Source organism: Octopus bimaculoides, chromosome 1, assembly GCF_046866305.1.
Source record: "Octopus bimaculoides isolate indiv1 chromosome 1, ASM4686630v1, whole genome shotgun sequence".
NCBI lineage: Eukaryota > Metazoa > Mollusca > Cephalopoda > Octopoda > Octopodidae > Octopus > Octopus bimaculoides.
Window position 1 is genome coordinate 43,453,092 of NC_142928.1, and position 13,593 is coordinate 43,466,684.

The 13,593-nt window shown below is 34.6% G+C and overlaps 1 long non-coding RNA gene across 1 annotated transcript in view; it reads left to right on the top strand.

The window, feature by feature from the left end:
• LOC128247326 (uncharacterized) overlaps window positions 1-3,646 on the top strand; it is a 5,509-nt gene extending 1,863 nt beyond the window's left edge. The window contains exon 2 of the long non-coding RNA XR_008263708.2: window positions 3,268-3,646. This is a non-coding gene — a long non-coding RNA (uncharacterized LOC128247326). The remainder of the gene's footprint in view (window positions 1-3,267) is intronic.
• Window positions 3,647-13,593: the final 9,947 nt, after the last annotated feature.

Consider the following 13,593-nt stretch of genomic DNA (forward strand, 5'->3'; position numbering starts at 1 on the left):
GTTTAACATCCGTTTTCTATGCTGGCATGGGTTTGACGGTTTGACTGAGGTCTGGAGAGCCAGCAGCTGCACCAGGCTCCAATCTATCTAGCAATGTTTCTACAGCTGGATTCCCTTTCTAACGCCAACCACTCTGAGAGTGTAGTGGGTGCTTTTTACATGCCACTGGCACAAGGTGCTTATTACATGCCACTAGCACTTTGATCACATTCAGATAGTGCTTTTTATATGTCGCTGGCATGGGGGCCAGTCAGGGAGTTCTGGTATTGACCACGTTCGATGGTGCTTTTTACGTGACATGCACACAGACAAAAACATATGATAATAATGATATATATATATATATCAAAACTGGGTATACGAGGCATCAGATGTAGCATGCACTGGTATGGTCATGTAATGCATAAGAATTAAGACAGTTACATCATGAGATACTGAACTCTAATTGTAGAGGGAACATGTGCAAGGGGCAAACCCAGGAAAATGTGGGACGAAGTGGTGAGAAAGGATCTACAAATTTTAGGACTCACAGAGGGGATAACAGGGGACCAAGACTCTTGGGAGTTTGCTGTGGTTGAATAGACACATTAAGCTAAGTAATAGCATAGTTGTCCTTGCATACAGGCTTGTCCCCCGCATTATTCTCCAGCTGAGCATTTCTAACCTTGCAGGCTCATAGGTGCTGGTGCTATGTAAAAAGAATCCTTACTGGTGCCATGTAAATACACCTATGCTGGTGCTGTGTAAAAGGATCCAGTACGCTCTGTAAAATGGTTGGTGTTAGGAAGGATATTGAGCTATAGAAATCATGCCAAAACAGACATGGAGCCTGGGCAGGCATTGAGACATAGAAATCATGCCAAAACAGACACAGGATCTGGGTAGATCTTCAGTTGAACAGCTCCTATCAAACTGTCCAAACTATGCCAACATGGAAAATGGATTTTAAATGATGATGAAGAGGATAATTTATCTATATATGTATGAATAAGGCAGCAAGCTGGCAGAATCATTGGCATGCAGGGCAAAATGTTTAGAGCCATTTCATCTGTCATAAGAGAAAAATTTATTAATTTTTCACTTTAAATATATTTATTTATATTAAGGGCATTACAATACATAAATGTAAATAAATAAATGAATAAATATATATATATATATATATATATATATATATATAATTTTCTTTAAGTTCGCTTACGGGAGTAAGTTTTATGGGGTTCTGCTGAGCTGTGCCATTATAATGTAGGATACACATGGTGATAATAATAATAATAATGATCCATGAATGGAATTTATAAATATTTTAATACATCACTGTGCATGTTTCCACAAGTTATGTGTTTCTGATGCTGATAGTCTGTATTCCTGTGATGATTACAGTACAATCTGTAATATCAATGGATATCAGGTGGATCTTACTCCATGGATATTACAGATTGTACTGTAATCACCTCAGGAATATGGACTATGATCATAAGAAACATGCAGCTTGTGGAAACATGTGTAGTGATGCATCAGAATATTTATAAATTCCATCCATGGATTATTATTATTATTATTATTATTATTGTTGTTGTTGTTGTTGTTGTTGTTGTTGTTGTTGTTGTTGTTGTTATTATTATATTTTTATTATTATTATTATTATTTCTATCTGTATATAATGGGCTTCAAGTACCATACAGTGGAACTATATCCCAAACCATGAGGGGTTGAAACTGAATTTCTTAATCACACTGCCTTTCCTGTGCCTATATGTGTGTATATGTGTGTGTGTATGTTTGATTGTGTGCATGTGTGTGTGATTGCATGTCTGATTGTGTGTGAGTGTGAGTGTGTGTGTATTCACTAGATTATTTCCATTTGAATTTTGTCTTCTTTTCATGTTATTTTACTTTCAGTACAAGTGTGAAATTGATTATTTAGGCACATTTTACTAATTTTGTTAATTGTCTTTTACTTACTATTTTGTTTTAGGTTTGTTAAGAATAGGTTGATGGAAAGTAACATTCACATTTATAAACATAGAAGAAACATTTCTTTGCACAACTGTGATTCAACTTGGCATGTTATCATTTCTAAAAATGAGGCAGAACAATCAAAATTTATAAAATTTAAATATACTTCTAATTTAATTAAAAATCAACAATTCAAGCAGCCAAATGTCTGTGTAAGAATTTGAGCAACATTTATTTGTATAACAAAATTTGTCTATTAGCAGGAAGTAGTCTTTGGTGTGATGTATAGCATAAGATTCAGAGCAAAATGTGGGTGAGATAACAATTTATGTTTGGATTGCATTCCAATTTTCTGTTTGTAATTCAAGAAAGGCTACCTGTGAATGTTATTTTTGTATGTGAGATTCTTTGAGATGTGATACTAAGAACCAACAGTTAAGATAGGCCTATGTGAGTTTAATAATGTCAATATTTAAAGTTAAGTAAGGCAGTGAACTGACAAAACCATTTACACGTGGGGTAAAATGCTTAGTGCATTTTGTCCATCTTCATGTTCTGAATACAAATTCCACTGAGGTGATGAATTTTGCCTTTTATCATTTTGCGATTGATAGAATAAGTACCAGTTGAGCATTGGGGGTCAATGTAATTGACTTACTCCCTCCCATGAAATTGCTGGCCTTGTGCCAAAATTTGAAACCAATATTTAGATTTAAATATATACCTCTAAAACATAGCTAAATATCTGCAGTGAACTGGAATATGAAAATTATGAGTTTTTAACCAATAAAATATGTAGTTCTATATTTAAGAGATGAGGAATTATGTACATTATTCACATTATTTACAATTGACGGATATTTGTCCACATCTTGTTTGTTGTTGACACAAGGTTTCAGCTGATATACCCTCCAGCCTTCATCAGTTCTCATTCCTAAGGTATTTTTCGATGTTGTTGTTGTTATTATTATTATTGTTCAGTAGTTTTATTTTTATAACGTGTTTTCACTTCACTACCGAGCGCAGCTCTGTGTGCCTTGGGTATGTGCTGTGGTTTGCTGTGATGCTCCTTTGGTTACTGTATTGAAAGTGTTTTGCATAGGATGTGTGCAGTTCCCAGTAGTGCAATTTTCTGTATGTTATATATATTTGTAAGTCCTGGTGTTTTTGTTATGTATTTGTCTGAATATTTTTTTATTATACCTAAGGCACCTACTATGATAGGAATTGTTTCTGTTTTTAGATTCCACATTCGTGTTACCTCTATTTCCAGGTTTTTGTATTTTGAAAGTTTTTCCATTTCTTTTAGGGAAACGTTGTCATCTGCTGGTATTGATACATCAATTAGAAAGCATTGTTTTTTCTCTATTATCATTATTATTATTATTCAAGTCACTGCCTGGAATTGAACTCGGAATCATGGGGTTAGTAGTCTGCACTCTTAACCCCATGATTCTAAGTTCGATTCCAAGCAGTGACCTGAATAATAATAATAATAATAATAATAATAATAATAATAATAATAGCAACAACAACATCGAAAAATACCTTAGAAATGAGAACCCAGGTTCGAATTTTCCCCAAGACATCTGATGAAGGATGGAGGGTATATCAGCCGAAATGTGTTAGCAACAAAGAAGATATCCGTCAATTGTAAATAATGTACAATAAAATATGTATTCAACATTTTAACTGCTCTGATTCTGTTGCAACGTATTTCTCATTGAAATACTTATTGAATACTGTATTTTCATATGTAGTGTCTAGTGTCAAGTGAACTGAGTGACATACATAACAGATGCAAAGATGTCAATGGTTATATGTAGTTCTTAGTTCAATACTCCGTGACCATACCCTCTCGAACAGTGGTTCTCGACTAAGGTCCATATGGCCACTGAGGGCCCATTTAAGAGTTTTGGGGGTCCACACATCAAAATAGTAAATTAGAGATCCACAATTGTATTTTAAGGACCCCTGAAAAAAAATTTCGTTTTAGATGTATGTATTGGTATGTATTACAAAAGACAGCTAGGTTTCTTTCTTGAACATTTTGCATAGTTCAATGTAAACAAATTAATATGTGAAAAACAAAATAGGAATTTTGAAAGATGTTTCTATAAAACTAGTTTATAAACATCGAATAGCTGTGGGTGGGGTCCATTAAAATAAAATAGTAATCAAATAGTCCATGGATAAAAGCGGTTGAAAACCCCAGCTCTAGAATAATGAATTCCAGGCAACATTATTCTGTGTGTCACAAGATGGTAGAATAAGGATTAAGGGAGATTTAGTTGTTAATCCAAGCAGATCATGTGACCATGTAATTGTTCCCACATTGGTTTGCCGTTCGTCATAAATATTCTTTAAGATAAAGTGACAGACTGATGATGTTAATGAACTGTTGCTCAATATGTAAGGAAACTGCAAGGTCAGTCACCTGTCTTGATGACAGATGATCACGATCTACAGCCACATAATGATACAGTTCTTAACTATTTATCCAATTTCTGAACGGTACTGTTTCAGTTTTCTTTTTCCTGTTCTTTACAAAATGTAATCAGCAATATACTTTATTGCTGTTTACCCCTCAAATGAACTCTCTCCCATAGATCTATGAAGGAAGGCATTCCAGCCATGGTTATCCTGTCCTTTCCCTTTTCAAGTAAACTTTTCTCCAAACTACATTATTGAATGAGTCTTTTTTTTTTTTATAAGGCAGTAAATCATGATTTTAGGAAAATTTTGCTATTATTTCTGGTAAATCAAGAAGTTCTCTCTTTGGCTTGCAACATTCTTTACCATAAACCCTGGTCAGTAAAGACAAGCCTAAGTTAGTGTAGCAATGTTGGTGTCCAGTTTGATGAGATCTGAGCATCACAAATGATAACAATCATGAATGGCCACCTTAGAGTGCATATTCTAGCAACTAAACTTTGTGGTTATTTTCTCATTGGACTAGTACATGTGGGCTGCATCACATATTAGAAATGCAAATTAGCAGTCATTAGCCAATTGTTACAATTTTGAGTCTGTAAGACCTAAGTGTAATGAAGTCATATCATATAGTACCAAACATCAAATCGCAGCCAAGGAATTATACCCAAACCATTGTGTTCAGATCGAAAGCAAACAGGATCTTGTTGGGGATTGATTATGTCATCAAACAAATAGCTATTTAGGATAATGTCACCAAACAAATAGTGATTAAGAACTTGTTTTTATCAATAGATGGGATGTATAGCAAAATACACTGAACCCAGCAGATGCCTAACTCATTAGAATCCCAGCTGTCATAAACAACATATTGGAAATTCATAAACAATTTTGTCCTTCATGCCTTTTCCCTGACAGACCATTAATTATATTTAGGTTGTTTGTCTGGTAACTGACCAGTGGCTGTAACAGCTAAAGTTAGCTTGCTACAGGAACTTATGCCATTCAATTTGGCTCTGAAATTCTATATCAACAATCTACTAACCTTGCTGACATGCACATCTCTCATGGATACACACAAACTGATTCATTTGGTGAATATATCTCTTTCCTGTTGTTGCAACAACAACATCTTTTTTGTTAACAATAAATAAATATTTTTGTATTTGGACTTCACATAGGTTTGTGTTCTGTCAACCAACCAAATATTTTGTCATTACACTCATATTACCTTAATGTATTTAATTACTAATCAAAACAGAGTAATAAACATTGTACAGTGAAGCCTTTCACTTTAGTATTGCATTTCATGGTGTCATGTGTAAGAGCAGAGTGCAGTGAGATAGGGGAGAATAACAATGGTTATTCAGTCAAAATGTTAATATATCTTTAGACAGCCATTTGAATGCTTCCTAACCCAAAGCAGAAGCATATTATTTGTTTGATTCTAATATATGCAGCTTGAAATTTCATTTAAAAGAGTTTTCTCGTGAAATATTCAGATGTAAATTGTTATTTTGACTATTTCATGATAAAACTGAAAATGTAGAAAGTTTTATGTCTTTCATAGCACATTTGGTGAAAGGGTTACTAAGTATTTTAGACAAGCAATTTTGCCTTTAGCTTATTTTTTTTTTTAAATCAAGTATCTGTCAGTTTTCATTGTCTTAACTGCATTGCTAAATCTTGGTAATAGTTTCATTTAAATTGTGGTCTTCAGAAGGCTATAAAAAAGATTTCAATGATAGAACTATTTCAAAACCTTCAATTGTCAAATAAATAATTTAACCAGTAAAAAAAATATGAAATAAAATGTAATTTAGAATAATATAGAATGTAAACATTGAATTATTCATCACTTCATAAAAAGAAGAAATAAAAAAAATAGGGAAACAGGTAAAAGAGAAAATGAAAGGGGAAAAATATTACAAAGAGAAGCCACATTAACAAAATAGCTGCTGAAAGAATTTCAATGAAGATTAGTTTGACGAAAAATTGGATAACTTTAAATTCATAAACAACCTGATACTAAATATTGATTGTGAGATATAGAAAAAAAATATTGTTGTTGTGATAAAGAAAATAGCAATTGTAGTCAATTTATTGAAGACAATTTAGGAACCCAATTTAAGTACAGATCTGCTGTTGTGTTTAATAATATGTAATTTATCAAATTGAAGTGCTTTAAATATTATAATATTAAGAGATAAGAAAATAACTTTTTGAAGTTACAGGAAATTTTTAAAGTTTATTTTTAAAGATTAGATCTTTCTATAGAATACACTAAGAATATATTGTTGTCTGCAAGCTGGAGAAAGAGTAATGGGAGGTATATCGAGTTTGTTATTCAAGCAAATTCACTTATCAGAATGTTATTTGTTCCTGAGTAATCTGGGTTTTTTATTCAGTCAGATATTTTAAATTAGTACAAGTATTTTTCTAGGCATTTACAACTTGCTTGCAAGCATTTAGAAGACCAGACTTCTCATTGAGAGATTTTAGGATCTCGTGAGGTGGTGATTCCAACTTCACTTGCCTAATGCATAGTTCCACCATTTGTTAGAGTGTATAGGTAAAAAACAAATGTTGCCCAGTAAACCACTAGAAGACAGAACATCTGGTGTATAAACTTTTATCTCCTTTTAGACGACCACAGATATTGGCATCTTGGAAGAATACATACAGGAATCAAAGTATTGGTTAACAATAACTCTTGAGCTTCTGTCTTTTCTTCTTATAGCCAAACCAAACAAAACTATAACTAAATACTCTGAAATGTCTATCACATGGAATAACAATAAATCTGCTTGACAATTTTCCCTCCTGTTTGCAAACATTCATAAATTGTAGTTGAACATGGACCCTAGCTATTACCTATTATTACCTCCCAAAACATACATTTTGTTCTCTGGAGTACAAACCTCTCATCCCACGTCTAGAGTTCATCTTTGCTGTTCAGGCAACATCTTGCATTCAGTCTTCACTCCAAAAAATGGTGCCTGGATATATGGTAGAATATGATGTAAGGGAGATTTGCAATTATTTCTTGCAGTGAATGTCCATATAGAAGCCCAAGTCATAACACTCCTTTACATTAACATTATCATTACTCCTTTTGACTCCGTACTCTTTTCACACAGAGATTAATGGTGCAGCAGAATCTTTTATCATCTTGAACTTTCTACAACATTTGTACCATCCTTACACCTATTTTGAACAGCACAAACTCACAAAATAACTGCTTTCTTCTTCACTTTCAATGTATGTATGTCATTATTCAGTTTATTTCAAGACCTCTTGCCAAAATAGAAAGAACAAGTTTCTAAATATCCAAGGTTCCTTCATTGGAATTTCAGCATCAATAATAGGGTATTTTTGTTTGTATGTATGTATGTATGTATGTATGTATGTATGTATGTATGTATGTATTTATGTATGTATGTATGTATGTATGTATGTATGTATGTGTGTGTGTATATGTGTATGTATGTATGGATGCATGTTTATATGTAATGTATGAATGTATATATGTATGCATGCATGTATGTATAAATGCATGCATGTTTGTATGTATGTAATGTATATATGTATGTTATGTATGTATGAATGTATGTATACATCTATGTTTGTATGCATGTAATGTATGTATATATGCATGTATGTAGATATGTATGCGTGCATGTTTGTTTGTATACACATGATATATATATATGTGTGTGTGTGTGTGTGTGTGTGTCAGTGTGTGTGTGTGTGTGTGTGTGTGTGTGTGTGTGTGTGTGGCATGTGTGCTTGTATGCATACTTGCATGCATGTATGCACAGGCTTCTTTGTAATTTCAGCTGAGCAATGAAAACCATGATCACTTTAAACAACTTCAATAGTTTATTATTCAATCTGCCACAGATCTGTAAGGAAAGCACTTGAGAAACACTGCTATGAGAACTCAACTTTATATTGGTTAGCTCTACACCATGTAGAAGGCTATCATGAAGTGCATATTGATATAGTTCTCATTTGGTGTTTTATATACTGCCTGTTGCTATTGTTAGTGGAGGCGCAATGGCCCAGTGGTTAGGGCAGCAGACTCATGGTCATAGGATCGTGGTTTCGATTCTCAGACTGGGCGTTGTGAGTGTTTATTGAGCGAAAACACCTAAGGCTCCACGAGGCTCCGGCAGGGGATGGTGGCGAACCCTGCTGTACTCTTTCACCACAACTTTCTCTCACTCTTACTTCCTGTTTCTGTTGTACCTGTAATTCAAAGGGTCAGCCTTGTCACACTGTGTCACGCTGAATACTCCCGAGAACTACGTTAAGGGCGCACGTGTCTGTGGAGTGCTCAGCCACTTGCACGTTAATTTCATGAGCAGGATGTTCCGTTGATTGGATCAACTGGAACCCTTGACGTCGTAAACGACGGAGTGCCAACAACAACAACAGCTATTGTTAGCCACAAGACAGCAGACCTATTCAGATCTATGATCAAATGGTCTTAAGCCATCACAATACCATCATATTTATTTTAACAAGCATAACTTATCTAGGATTGCATCATCTAAACTGTCCTTCTTTCTCTAATAAGAAGCATGTAAGGAGAATTGCCTTGCTATTTCCAAAGGTTCCTCTTTAGATCATATACTGCCAATTTATGCTGATTGATGCCAATGATAAAAAAGTCTTTATTAATTTTTATCAATGTGTTTCAACATTTAAACACATTATTAATGCTTAAGCTTTTATATTATCAAATCACATTGAAGTTGGGTGCCAGTGAGTCTGAAGTCTTAAAACGAAATTAATATATATTTTTGAAAGAGAAATAATATAAAAATATATTAAAACATCTATTATACAATTAGTTTTAAATAAATTGACTTGATCTATATAAAATTATTTGTTTTAAAAAGAAATGTATTCCATATTGTCTGTTATTTTTTTTTTGTTTTTTACTTGAAAGTGTTGCTATATTTTAGCTTTATTATTATTATTTTTTTTTTACGTCTCAACAGTCTGAGATGAAGTATTTCTCTTATGCTTCTTGATCTTTCATCTATTGAGTCAGGGTTGATTTATTTCCATTATTTCTTCTTTCCCAGTAAATCAATATTTAGTGTTAAATATTCTCTTTATTTAAATTTGTCTAACACACACACACACACACACACACACACACACACACACGTGTACATATTAGGTATGTATGAATGAATGTATGGGAATATATATATACTCATATACTCATACATACTTGTGTATACACTCCTGCATACACACACACATGTATGTATGTATGTATGTATGTATATATATATATATATATATATATATATATATATATATATATATATATATATATATTTATATTTATATAGATGCATATATATATATATATATATATATATATATACATGCATATACATATATATCTGTATATGTGCATGCATGTATGTATATGTATATATATATATATATATATATATATATATATATATATATATATATATATATATATATATATATATATATATATATATATATATATATAAATATATATATGTATATATTCATATTCATTTATTTACTTATTTATTTACTAAAACACCTTCAATGAAAATTCTTTGAGCAAATAAGCAAATATGTTTTTAATATCTTCATGGCTATGGTTTTTTTCCTTTTACCATTTTCTGGTTCTTTTACTCAGCTCATAAGGAATAAAAAAGAATTTAATAAAATAATGAAAAAAAAAAATCATTTATTCTACATAACCTACTGGCTCAAGTTATAAAAATTGTTTATACATTCTTTACTAGATCTGTGACTGCTGATATCTTCTGCCCTAATATTCTGCTAAGTCAGTGAGAAAAAAATATACTATGATGAAAGAAAAGAAGGAAAGAAAGAAAATCTATTCTTTCTGCATCACATCTTTTCCAGTTTGGTGATCTTATCTGATTGTTGAGGAAGAGATATTTATTTATCGATTAGGATGCTATTTGAAATCATCAAGATTATATCGTAAAAAGTTGAGATACTCTGACCAACACAGAAATAGTTTCTTACCATTCAAACAAGAATCTTTTCTTCTTTTCTGTCCTCTCCGCCACTTTCTGAAGTAAATATTTCCCTGATAAAAAACGAAGATATGCTTTGAAACTGTACTTTTATCACAACTGTCTTCTATTGCTGTTTAACTACGCATAAAACTGTGCGCCTGTGTGTTTGTGTATGTATATGTTCATTTGTGTTTGTGAGGGTATGTGTGGTGTGTGTGTGTGTGTGTGTGGGTGAGCGTGTATGTGCATGTATGTTTGTGAGTGTGTGTGTGTGTTGCTGATTTTTCAATGAAATATAGCTTTTGCGACTTAACGGAAAAAAGATAGCAGGTGCTGTTTGGCTCCAAGAAATGCATTATCACTTTGTCGTGTTATCAGTTTCTTCAGATGCTTGCATTGCATCAAGAGCTAGTGAAAGGTATTATTTACGTCTTGTCGAAGAGGAAGGAAACAAAATGAAAATACTAATAAAAAAAAAAACATGAAAACAAAATTAAAAATAACAACAACAACAACGACAATAGTAATGATGTTGATGATGATGATAACAACAACAACAACAACAATAATAATAATAACAATAATGGTAACAACAACAATAACAACAACAGCAATAATAATAATAATAATAATAATAATAATAATAAAGAATCAAATGAATTTGAGTTAATAACATGCATTATATGGAAATGTAAACTGATAAAGAAATAGAAAACTAGACATATATAAATAAATGCTAAATGTGTGAGTGGCAGAGAGAATAAAATGTATTTTCGCTTTCTTTTACATAACATTTATCAGAAAAAAAGAACAATTTTCCATAAATATTATTTAATGGCTGGCAAAGAAAAAAAAATGTCAGAAGATATCAACTTGTAAGTATACTGAAGAAATCTTATACAATATCAGATTTCTCATCACTTCCTTCCTTTCTTTATTTCTATTTCTCACTCCCCTCCTCAATCTGAACCTCGTTTTCTTCTATCCTGCTCTTATTCTTCTCTTCATCATGCCCACCACCATTTTTTTTTTTTCATTGGTCTTCATTTTCTGTCTCATCATTCTTTATGTTTATTTCTTTCTGTGTGATAAAAAAAAGCATTTCTTCTTACTCAGTTTTCCCCCTTTCATATATAATCCGAAACAAAATAGAAAAAATTAAAATTTACATTGCATTTAAAATTTTAAATTAGTTTCTGGATCATAAAAATTTGATTTACTTTACTTGAAATTCTTATTGGTAATTTTGTGCTGTACATGAAGCTAAATTTCATAATATATCAAGAAAGCAATTTGTTTCATCTTTCGCATTCCAAACTCAACTACATCCCCATATCAGAAAACAATAGAAACGCGAAAACAACCATACGTCGTCGTCGTTTAACATCCGATTTCCATGCTAGCATGGGTTGGACGATTTGACTGAGTACTGGTGAAACCAGATGGCTACACCAGGCTCCAATCTGATTTGGCAGAGTTTCTACAGCTGGATGTCCTTCCTAACGCCAACCACTCAGAGAGTGTAGTGGGTGCTTTTACGTGTCACCTGCACGAAGGCCAGTCAGGCGGTACTGGCAACGGCTACGCTCAAAATGGTGCATTTCATGTGCCACCCGCACAAAAAAGAAAACAAAACATTAGCCAGTCCAGGGGAACCAGCAACGATCTCGCTCGAAAATCCTACAACGGCCCCGCACAAGAGCCAGTCTAGGGGCACTGGCAACGGTCTCGCTCGAAAACTTTCTTGTGTCACCCGCACAAGAGCCAGTCCAGGGGCACTGGCAACGATCTCACTCGAAAGATTTCATGTGTCGGCTGCATATGAGCTAGTCCAGGGGAACCAGCATCGATCTCGCTCAAAAATCCTACAACGGCCCCGCACAAGAGCCAGTCCAGGGGCACCGGCAATGGTCTCGCTCGAAAAATTTCTTGTGTCACCCGCACAAGAACCAGTCCAGGGGCACTGGCAACAATCTCACTCGAAAGATTTCATGTGTCGCCTGCACATGAGCCAGTCCAGGGGAACCAGCAACGATCTCGCTCGAAAATCCTACAACGGCACCGCACAAGAGCCAGTCCAGGGGCACTGGCAACGGTCTCGCTCGAAAAATTTCTTGTGTCACCCGCACAAGAGCCAGTCCAGGGGCACTGGCAACGATCTCGCTCGAAAGATTTCATGTGTCGCCTGCATATGAGCCAGTCCAGGGGAACCAGCATCGATCTCGCTCAAAAATCCTACAACGGCCCCGCACAAGAGCCAGTCCAGTGGCACTGGCAATGGTTTCACTCGAAAAATTTCTTGTGTCACCCGCACAAGAGCCAGTCCAGGGGCACTGGCAACGATCTCACTCGAAAGATTTCATGTGTCGCCTGCACATGAGCAAGTTCAGGGGAACCAGCAACGATCTCGCTCGAAAATCCTACAACTACCCCCGCACAAGAGCCAGTCCAGTGGCATTGGCAACGGTCTCGCTCGAAAAATTTCTTGTGTCACCCGCACAAGAGCCAGTCCAGGGGCACTGGCAATGATCTCACTCGAAAGATTTCATATGTCACCTGCACATGAGCCAGTGCAGGGGAACCAGCAACGATCTCGCTCGAAAATCCTACAACGGCCCCGCACAAGAGCCAGTCCAGTGGCACTGGCAACAGTCTCGCTCGAAAACTTTCTTGTGTCACCCGCACAAGAGTCAGTCCAGGGTCACTGGCAACGATCTCACTCGAAAGATTTCATGTGTCGCCCGCACATGAGCCAGTCTAGGGGCACCGGCAACGATCTCGCTCGAAAGATTTCATGTGTCGCCCGCACAAGAGCCAGTCCAGTGGCACCGGCAACGGTCTCGCTCGAAAAATTTCTTGTGTCACCCGCACAAGAGCCATCTTCCCTTGGATAAGATGACAACTATAACCTTGTAGCATTCCTACATAATCTCATATCTGTTACTAACAAATAAATGAACAGCAGCATAGTGCTGATCTCAAAATTTCAATGTAACATATACAGTAGATTAGAAGTTATGACCCATTAACAAGCCATCTAATACCAAATCCATCTGTAATTCGAACATTGTTACCTTACCTAATACATTTTGATAAAATCAAGATTAAATTGCCCACCCATTTCCTTATATTCAGACACAAGTTTTGTT